This window comes from Otolemur garnettii, unplaced genomic scaffold, assembly GCF_000181295.1.
Source record: "Otolemur garnettii isolate 467f Iridium unplaced genomic scaffold, OtoGar3 scaffold00101, whole genome shotgun sequence".
NCBI classification, from domain to species: Eukaryota; Metazoa; Chordata; class Mammalia; order Primates; family Galagidae; genus Otolemur; species Otolemur garnettii.
In genome coordinates this window covers 5,128,763-5,138,421 of record NW_003852496.1, presented here as the reverse complement: position 1 = coordinate 5,138,421, position 9,659 = coordinate 5,128,763, and the positions used below count along the sequence as shown (strand labels likewise).

At 44.5% G+C, this 9,659-nt stretch overlaps 1 pseudogene; it reads right to left on the bottom strand.

Annotated features, from left to right (window-relative positions):
• Positions 1-4,599: 4,599 nt before the first annotated feature.
• LOC100955049 lies at positions 4,600-5,839 on the bottom strand (annotated as a pseudogene).
• Between the last annotated feature and the right edge of the window lie 3,820 nt (positions 5,840-9,659).

Here is a 9,659-nt window from a genome sequence, read left to right as displayed (position 1 = left end):
TATTATGCTCCCCATTGTGTGGTGTGCACCTACTATGTGCCGGCACTATGCTGTTGTCATGTTGTGTCCTTGCAGGGGTGAGGGAAGCCAGCCAGGGTGGAAGCCGGAGGGGCTGTGCACAGGCAGACCTGCCTCTGGGACCTCTCACTTTTCCTTTTCCTCTCAGTTGGCTGCCTAAGGTTGCACCCCAAATTCTCACTATAGGTCCTGTGCCCAGTCCTCAAATCCAGCAGCTTTCAAGCTTTCAGGACCACTCTCCCTATGAGGAAATACATTTTGTACACTGAAGACAAAAAGACAGAGCCCACACTGCTGCTGTCCCGCGCTCCTGAGCTCCGCTCCTGGCTCACTCCTATACTCCTCACACCCACCCACGCAGGGGCTAATCCTCTCCCCACAGACAGATAAGGAAACTGAGGCCTGGAATGTTAAGTAACATGTCTGAGGTCACATGGCTGGGCAGATGGGACTCTAGGACTTGCATTCTTTTTTTTTTTTTTTGAGACAGAGTGTCACTATGTTGCCCTTGGTAGAGTGCTGTGGCATCACAGCTCACAGCAACCCCTAACTCTTGGGCTTAAGCGATTCTCTTGCTTCAGCCTCCTGAGTACTGGGACTGCAGGCACCCACCACAACGCCCTTTTTTGGTTGTAGTTGTCATTGTTATTTGGTAGGCCGGGTTGGGTTCGTACCCGCCAGCTCTGGTGTATGTGGCTGGCGCCCTAGCCGCTGAGCTACAGGGGCTGAGCTGGAATGTGCATTTTTTTTTTTTTACCACTGCACTCCCCTGGTGACTGAAATAGAGCTTGTCACTTTGTTACATGCAATGATCTTGTTTTCTATTACAGCTCTTCTTCGAAATGCACATCACGATGAACTCCATGGATTTTGCAAGTCACTACTGGGTTGCAATTTACACTGTGAACCATCCTGTCCAGACCTACCGCAAGACAGGCTGTCGGAGACTCAGAGAGCAGGGGGTATACTGATGGGGCTCACACCACCCCATTCTCCAGGAACCCCCCCCTACACACACACAGGACCAGAGCTGGAGCGACTCCGTCTCTCTCCCAGGTGTGAGCTGACAGCTCTGGGGCAGCTCAGGGGTCTCTGCCGGTCCCTAGGCATAGGCAAGTGGCAGAGCAGCCAGGGGGGTGGCCCACCCCTAATCTCTTCAGCTGGGGATGTCATTATGATATGGCAAGCTGGGCGGGAGGAGATGCTCAGATAGGGAGCTGTGGTTGGAGCTGATACTCTAGTCCCGCTCCTTGGCAAGCAGCCAAGCTCCTTAACCCTTGAGGGAGCTGTACACTGGGAGGCAGCCAGCAGGTGGAGGGGCCTTGCTGGCGTGGAGGTTAGCACTGTTAACTATTTTATTAATAGCTGTCCTCATCCATGTTTCCTGAGACTAAATCTTTTCTCTGCATGATCCATTTAATCCACCTGGTATCCCTTGGAGGTTTTTTCTTTTCTTTTTTTTTTTTTTTTGAGACAAAGTCTCACTCTGTTCCCCTTGCCCCCTGGGTAGAGTGCTGTGGTGTCATAGCTCACAGCAACCTCAAACTCTTGGGCTCAAGAGATCCTCTTGCCTCAGCCTCTCAAAGTGCTGGGACCATTGTGGACTACAGAAGCTGGCCACAATGACCTGCTATTTTTAGAGATGGGATCTTGCCCTTGCTCAGGCTGGTCTCAAACTCCTGAGCTCAAGCAATCTACCCGCCTCAGCCTCCCAAAGTGCTGGGATTACAAGCGTGAGCCACTGAGCCTGGCCTGGGAGGTTGTTATTGTGATCATCCCATTCTATGGATGAGGAAGTGGCTGTCTGGAGACCAAAGCTGCCTGGTCTCAAGGCCGGGGTGGGAGGGAAAGTGCAGGAAGAGGCAAGTTGTATTTATTCAAGGGGAAACACTTGAGGGTTCTCGGGGAGGGGTGTCAGGGGCCTTGGGAAGGTGGGGCCTCAGATCTATTCTGCATCCTCAGGGCCTTGGTGGATGTCCAGGGGCTCTCAGCAGGGTGGCCCCATCCTCTCAGGCTTGCTTTTTCAGTACCTTCCTGGCACTGATGCTGCCGTGTTATGGATCACAGGTGTTTCTTAGCCATCCTGCTGTGTGTTTAAGACCCCCTGTCCCCTGACTGCGACCTGGCCTGAGTTGCTCCCAGTGAGAAACTGACTTTATAGATGAGCTTGTATTCAGCAGTTTGCTAAATCCATAGTAGATCCAATAGTTTATCTATTGATTCTGTTAGTTTTTCTAGGCAGATGATTAAATTATCTGAAAATAGTAATAATTTTATCTTTTCCTGTCCTAATGCCTCTATTTTAATGTCTTCCTACAGAGTGTTCAAGATCTCCACTATATTTTGGATAGTATGCTTATGTGTCTCCATTAAGAAAAATACTTGTTGTAGGTTTCCATTATATAACCTTTACTAGGAAAGTGACCTTCTATTTTCAGTCTTCTAAGACTTTATCTCATGCATTTTGTTCACTAGTTGAGGTAGTATTGTATTTTTCTTTAGTTTATTGATGTGGCAAATTATATTGATTGATTTTCTGATGCTAAACTGTCTTTGCATTGCTAGGATAAAATTTACTTGACTATAATTTTTTGTTGTTGTTGTTAAATAGGGTCTTGCTCTGTCACTCAGGCTGGAGTGCAATGACATGATCACAGTTCACTATAATCTCAAACTCCTGGGCTAAGGAATCCTCCTGTCTCAGCCTCCTGAGCAGCCAGGACTTTAAGCGTGTGCTACCACATCCAGCCAATTTAATTTTTTTTTTTTTTGAGACAGTCTTACTTACTTTGTTGCCCTGGTAGAATGCTGTGATGTCATAGCTCACAGCAACCTCAAACTCTTTGGCTCAAGTGATTCTCTCACCTCAGCCTCCCAAGTACCTGGGACTACAGGCGCCCGCCATAACACCCAGCTATTTTTAGAGACAGGGTCTTGCTCTTGCTCAGGCTGGTCTTAAACCCAAGAGCTCAGGCAATCCACCCACCTCGGCCTCCCAGAGTGCTAGGATTACAGGTTTGAGCCACCATGCCTGGCCTCATCTAGCCAATTAAAAAAATTTTTCTTTTTGTAGAGACATTTGCTATGTGGCCCAGGCTGATCTCAAGTTCCTGGGCTCAAGTGATCTTCCCTCCCACCTTGGCTTCCCAAAGCGATGGGATCATGGACATGAGATACCCCATCCAGCCCCATAAGGTATTATTTTTAAAAGCAAATATATGATTGGATTCAGTTAGCTCATATTTTATTTCGAATTTTTATATCTATAGTCACATGTGAAGTAAGCAATGAGCTTTTCCTCTTCTTTTCTTTATATTGACCTTATCTGATTTTGAGGTGTACTAGGCTCAGAAAGAACCCAGTTGCCCATCTGAAATATATTGTGGTCTATCTGTATGATGAGAGTCTATAAGCCAAGGAGATCAAAAGAACTTCAATCATACACAAAACACAGATGATGAAATTCATGACCATAATGAATGTAAAAGAAACCAGACACAAAAGAGTACACAGTACATTATTCCATTTAAATAAAATGCAAAAGCAGGCAAAACTAATCTATAAGGTGTTGATTTGATCTGGATTCTGGTCTCATGAATATGCTCACCTTGTGAAAATCCACTCAGCTGGAACTTATGCATTGTTTATTTTTCTGTATTTGTTATATTTTGACAAAATTTACACTAAAAAATACAGCCTTGGGCAGCACCTGTGGCTCAAAGGAGTAGGACACAGGCCCTATATGCCAGAGGTGGCGGGTTCAAACCCAGCCTTGGACAAAAATTGCAAGAAAGAAAAACAAAACAAAACAAAAAAAGCCTTATAAAATGATTTGGGAAGCGTTTACTATTTTTAGGAGCAACTTATAAAACATAGGAATGAATTATTCCTTTTTTTTTTTTTTTTTTGAGACAAAAATAGTTGCTCCCTGTCGCCCTGGGTAGAGTTCCCTGGCGTCATAGCTCATACCCACCTCAAACTCTTTTTCCAGGGTGAGTAATCTTTTTATTTACTGTTACACTGGTTCAGAGCAGGCTTTTTCTTTTTTAAGTTTTTTTTTTTATTGTTGGGGATTCATTGAGGGTACAAAGAGCCATGTTACACTGATTACATTTGTTAGGTAAAGAACTTCTTATAATTGTGTCTTGTCCTCAAAAGGTGTACTGCACACCATGACCCCCCCCATCCCTCCCTCCTTCCCTCTCTCTGCTCTCTCTATGCCCCACCCCCACTCCGTACTAGGTCATAATTGTCCTCATATCAGAATTGAGTACATAGGATTCTTGCTTCTCAAATGGCCCACATCACAAAACTACCTTAAACTCTTTTTAAAAAAATTTTAGATATTTTTTTCTGAATTTGTTATTCATCAGGAGTGATGAAATAAAAAATGTAATTGAGTCATCATCACCATGGAAATGGCTGTAACAGAAAACTGGTCAGATGAATTATTATTCCTTCCCATTTTCAACCAGTAAATAGTTACCATTGATAAATAGACAGCCATGAGCGTGTCAAGAATGGTCCAGGTCTGTCATATAATACAACATTCCTGTTCACAGGGGCAAACTAGGAAATAACTTACGTGTACTTCTTGATTTCATCATATAAGACAAGCACAAAAGCACCACCCACGCCTCTGAGGACACTGGATCATGCACCCTTGAAAAAAGCTTTGCCTCCTTCATCACGCAGGATCTTCCTCCAGCAGTCAGTTGCTCCGGTGTACATGATGCCAGTTCCTTTGCGCACTGACTGCATCATCATGCAATGGTGAACAGTGTCAAATGGATAGGAGGTCAACCCAGCAACAGCAGTGGCTGACTGTGCAATCATCCAACTGATGATGATGTGAGTATTCCTGGGATCTGGAAGCATTCCCTTTGCAGTGTCACAGATAACCAAAGTAGGCAGCTTGGTAGATGATAATACCCTGGACAGACACGTTAAAGCCTTGGTACAGGGCCCTAACCCATCAGAATTGTAGATCTTAATTAGACAGTCACCAAGGCCTCTGAATTCCCTTTTTGCTCTAGCTTTACCCACATCAGCTGCTAGATGGGTACGAACAAAATCAAGAGGGTACACAAAACACAAGGATGTAGCCCCAGCAGCACCGCCTGATGGCAGATTCCCTGAAAAGTGGCGCCAAAACTGGGACCTCTTGTCCACATCACCCAGGAAGATCTGCTTATATTTATCTATGAAGGCAAAGTTGAGAACCTGAGTGATGAAGTGTCAGATGACATTGGCCAGGTCACCACGCCAGAAGGACAGGATTGACTGCTCCCTGGGGATCCGGACCACACAGTCTATGATGCCCTCGTATTGCTTACCTACGGTGATTTGCTTGCTGGCATGCTGTACCTGCAGCAGCAGCTTGAGTCGCTCAGTGGGCACTACCGTGGTCTTGGAAATGGCTGCGGCCACCCCACCTGCCAGGAAGTCCTTGAAGAAGGACACAGGGGCATCTGTCCTTGTTGAAAGGAAAGAGGAGGCACAAGACTGTGGGACAGGACTAGGCTGAGAACTGGCTTTGATCCTGGGGCTGTGGGGCCACCTCAGACTCTCGAGCTCAAGCAATCCTCTTGTCTCAGCCTCCCCAGTAGCTGGGACTGTAGGCACCAACCATGACTCCAGGCTAGGTTTTTTTGTATTTTTAGTGGAGATGGGGCAGGGGGTCCCACTCTTGCTCAGGCTGGTCTCAAACTTGTGAGGTCAAATGATCCACCTGCGTTGGCCTCCCACAATGTTAGGATTACAGGTGTGAGCCACTGCATCCAGCCACATGAATTATTCTTAGATTCACCCGTAAAACCATCTGGGCCTGGCTTGTTGGGAGGAGGATGTGGTCCATATATACATAGGATTTTGACTACTATTTCAATTTATTTAAAACTTCCAATTTTTTTCCACTTTTCCATTTCTTTTGGTACTAATATTGGCATTTTTATAGGAACTTATTCATTTTTATGAGGGAGGTATTATACCAATCAAACAAAAAATATCAGAGGCCTAAATGAAAATTTACTTCCCACTCCTGACATTGTTCAATGAGGGCTGAGAAGCAGGATCTGAAGCTCAGAACCCTTCTTTCTCACACCATCCCACACTCTGGGAGCTTAGAGTCCTTCACTGGACCTTCTGTGTCCAGTAGACTTGGCACTCTTGAGATCCCAGGGTGCTGTGCCTCCAGGTTAGGCCTGGAGGTGGTGAATGCAATCGCCACCCATGTTTCATGAGCCAGAACTTAGATGCCTAGTTACAACTGAACCCATAGAAGGATGAAAAGTATATTTGGGCTGTGAGTCCAGAGGACGGGAAAATTGTTTGGAAAACACATAGCAGTCTTTGCCCCAGTTGCTAGGTTTTCAGATTGTCTGATTGTTCATAATATAATATAAAAGTATTTGTTATTTTCTTTTTTTAACCAAACCAGCGTGTCTTTCTGGAGGCCTATCTATTAATCTGTTTACAGGACTAGTTTTTGGTTTTGTTTGTCTGCACTTCTTTATTATGTTTTCTTCTTTACTCTGCCGTATCATCTTTCAGTCCCCTTGGATTGAATGCGTGATTTTATCTTTTAGTCTCTGCTGATTCCTAATGAATATACTTATTGCTGTAATTTTTCTTCCAAGTACTGCTTCAGCTGTGTGCCACAAATTCTGACGTGTAGTTTCCATTATCCTTTAATTCTAAATATTTCTGATTTTTTCCTGAAATTTCTATGATTTCAATCTTAACCCAAGACCTATTTAGTAATGTCATTTAGTTGCCAGAAACATAGGCTGTTAGGGCATTTTTGTTATTTATTTCTAACTTTATTGCATTCTACCTGGAGAATATAATCTGTAAATCCCTTTAGAATTTAATAAGGCTTCTTCTATGGCCTAATACATGGTAATTTTGGAAAAAGTTCCCTAAGTGTCCAAAGGGAATGTGTGTTCTCTGTATGTTAGGTGTATTCACACACTTACACAAGTCAAGCTTATTGATTGCATTAACCAGGCCTTTGACATCTCCTCTTACGACCTTTTCATGTCTTTGTACCCATGATGTGTCCATTGATTAGCTCCCCATTATGAGAAAGTACATGTGGTGTTTGTTTTTGCATTCCTGAGATATTTAGTGTAATGGTCTTCAGTTCCACCAAGTTGCTGCAAAAGACACAATTTCCTTCCTTTTTATAGCTGAGTAGTACTCCATGGTAGATCTCTACCTCCATATTTTCTTAATCCACTCATGAATTGATGGGCACCTAGGCTGATTCTACATCTTTGTGATTGTGAATAGTGCTGCAATAAACATTTGAGTGTCAGTGTCTTTTTAATAAAATGTTCTTTCCCTTTGGGTAGATACCCAGTAGTGGGATTGCTGGGTCAAACGGTAGGCCTGGATCCTTCTTCAAGGAATCTCTATACTGTAGAGGTTGTGGTCCCAGCAACAGTTTTCAAATGCTCCTTCTCTCTGCATTTTCACCCGCATGCTTTGCTTTGCCTCATTTCTTTGATAGTCTGTATATCGTTAACCTTTCCTGTTGCCTTCTGAGAAAGCTCTGCATTCTGGTCTGCCAGCCTGTTAACTGCTTCTTCAGCTTTTGTCTCGTATACAGGATTTCTTTGCTCTTATGTATACATTTTATATGGGTTTATTTTGGGTTTTTTAAAAATCACTTCTTGTCCTTGTTTCATTGCTGAGTTATTTCCTTACCTCCTTAGGTACGTTGACTGTGTTTGCTTCATTTCTTTTCATCTTGCAGTAGTTCTGTTTCAGATAGTCTTTCTTGTCCATTTTCTCACCTTCCTTTTGCAGAAAATAATTCCTCATCTATTTCGTTATTTTGTCCTTTGAGATCATATTTCTTTGAGGGTATCAGCTACTCAAGTTTTGTGTTCTGGGGGAGAAGAAAAATTCACGTTCCAGTCTATGTAAGAACTGGTAAAATGAAGAGCCCCAAATACTGCAGAACTTCTGTTCCTCACTCAAACTTGTTGTCGCCCCAACTGGCAAATCCTCTAGCTGGGGTTGTGACCTTAAAACCCCCACGGGGAGAATCACCCGCCATCTGCGGGGGCTTGCATTGGCCTTGTAACCAGTAATCTGGAGGACAGTGAGGGCAGAGGCGCCTTGCCTGTCATTATCTGTTTTCATCAACACGTTAATGTCAAGGGCTTTGTGGCCCTGCACTGGTGACCTGGGCTGCTGCTGCTACAGGGAAGAGGCAGGTGAAGAGTGTCCATGGCTGTGCTGAGGACAGGCAGGGCAGATGTCCCACGGCTGTGCCGAGGACAGGCAGGGCAGAGCTGCAGAAGGTTTCACACAACCATATTCTGTTGCCTCCCCCATCCGCTGTCCTCCTCTTCCTCCTCAGGCTGCGGCCACCCATATTTCCCCCATAAACCAACTCAAGAACATTTAGGCTTCGAGGGATTTCTCAAAGGGCTTTTAGTTCCTGGAAGCCACACTTGCTTCCAAAGCCCGTCCCAGGTGGATGCAGTGAGGGAGCCAGCTGGCCCTGCCAGTTTACCAGGTGGGCAGAAGCCCGAATCGCTCTGGGAGAACGTTGGTATCTTGTAGAGCAGATGCCTGTTGGTTAGCTCTGGCCCATTGGTTTTTGGACACACAGGTCCTAGGGGAGATTTCTGACTATGGTTTTGGGGGTTCAGCCTGAAAACTCCATCTTATTTCAATGGAAAGTTGCTGAAAACTGTGATTTCTCTTTCACCATCTCAGGCTCTGGGACAGCCCTGAAAGATGGGGTGACAATGACCAAGGCTCCTTGAAGCCTGGGGTTCAGGCTGAGCCATTCTAGGCCCTCTGGCCACTCCATACAAAGGAGTTTGAATCCTGCTCCAAAACCTGCCTCCTTCCTCTGGTTATATAAAAAGTGTGACTTTATGGGAAACCCCCAAACTCTCTCCCAAGGTTCCTTTACCATTTTACATTTCCACCAGCAACATAAGAGAGTTCTAATTATTCTACATACTTGCCAGAACTTTGTATTTTCAGTTAAAATTTTTTGGGGGGGATTCTAATAAGTGTCTAGTAGTATCTTATTTGTGGTTTTAACATGCATTTCCTTAAAGACTAATGATTTTGGCCATCTTGTCATGTCCTTTTTTTTGCTCTATATTTTTGCAAAATGTCTATTGAAATATTTAGTCCATTTTTTTTTGTTTTGGAGACAAGGTCTCCCACTGTTGGTCTAGCCAGAGTGCTATGGCATCATCATAGCTTACCATAGCCTCAAACTTCTGGATTTAAGCAATCCTTCTGCCTCAGCCACCCAGATAATTCTTCTATTTTTTGTAGTGATGGGTCTCACTATGTTGCACAGGCTGGTCTTGAATTCCTGGCCTTGAGTGATCCTCCTGCCTCAGCTTTCCAAGGTGCTGGGATTATAGGCATAAGCCACTGTGCCCAGCCTACACAGTACATTTTTTATTTTATTTTATTTTATTTTATTTTTATTTTTTTTTTTTTTTGAGACGGAGCCTCAAGCCATCCCCCTGGGTAGAGTGCCATGGCTTCACTGCTCACAGCAACCTCCAACTCCTGGGCTCAGGCGAGTCTCCTGCCTCTGCCTCCCAAGTAGCTGGGACTACAGGCGCCCACCACAACGCCCGGCTATTTTTTGGTTG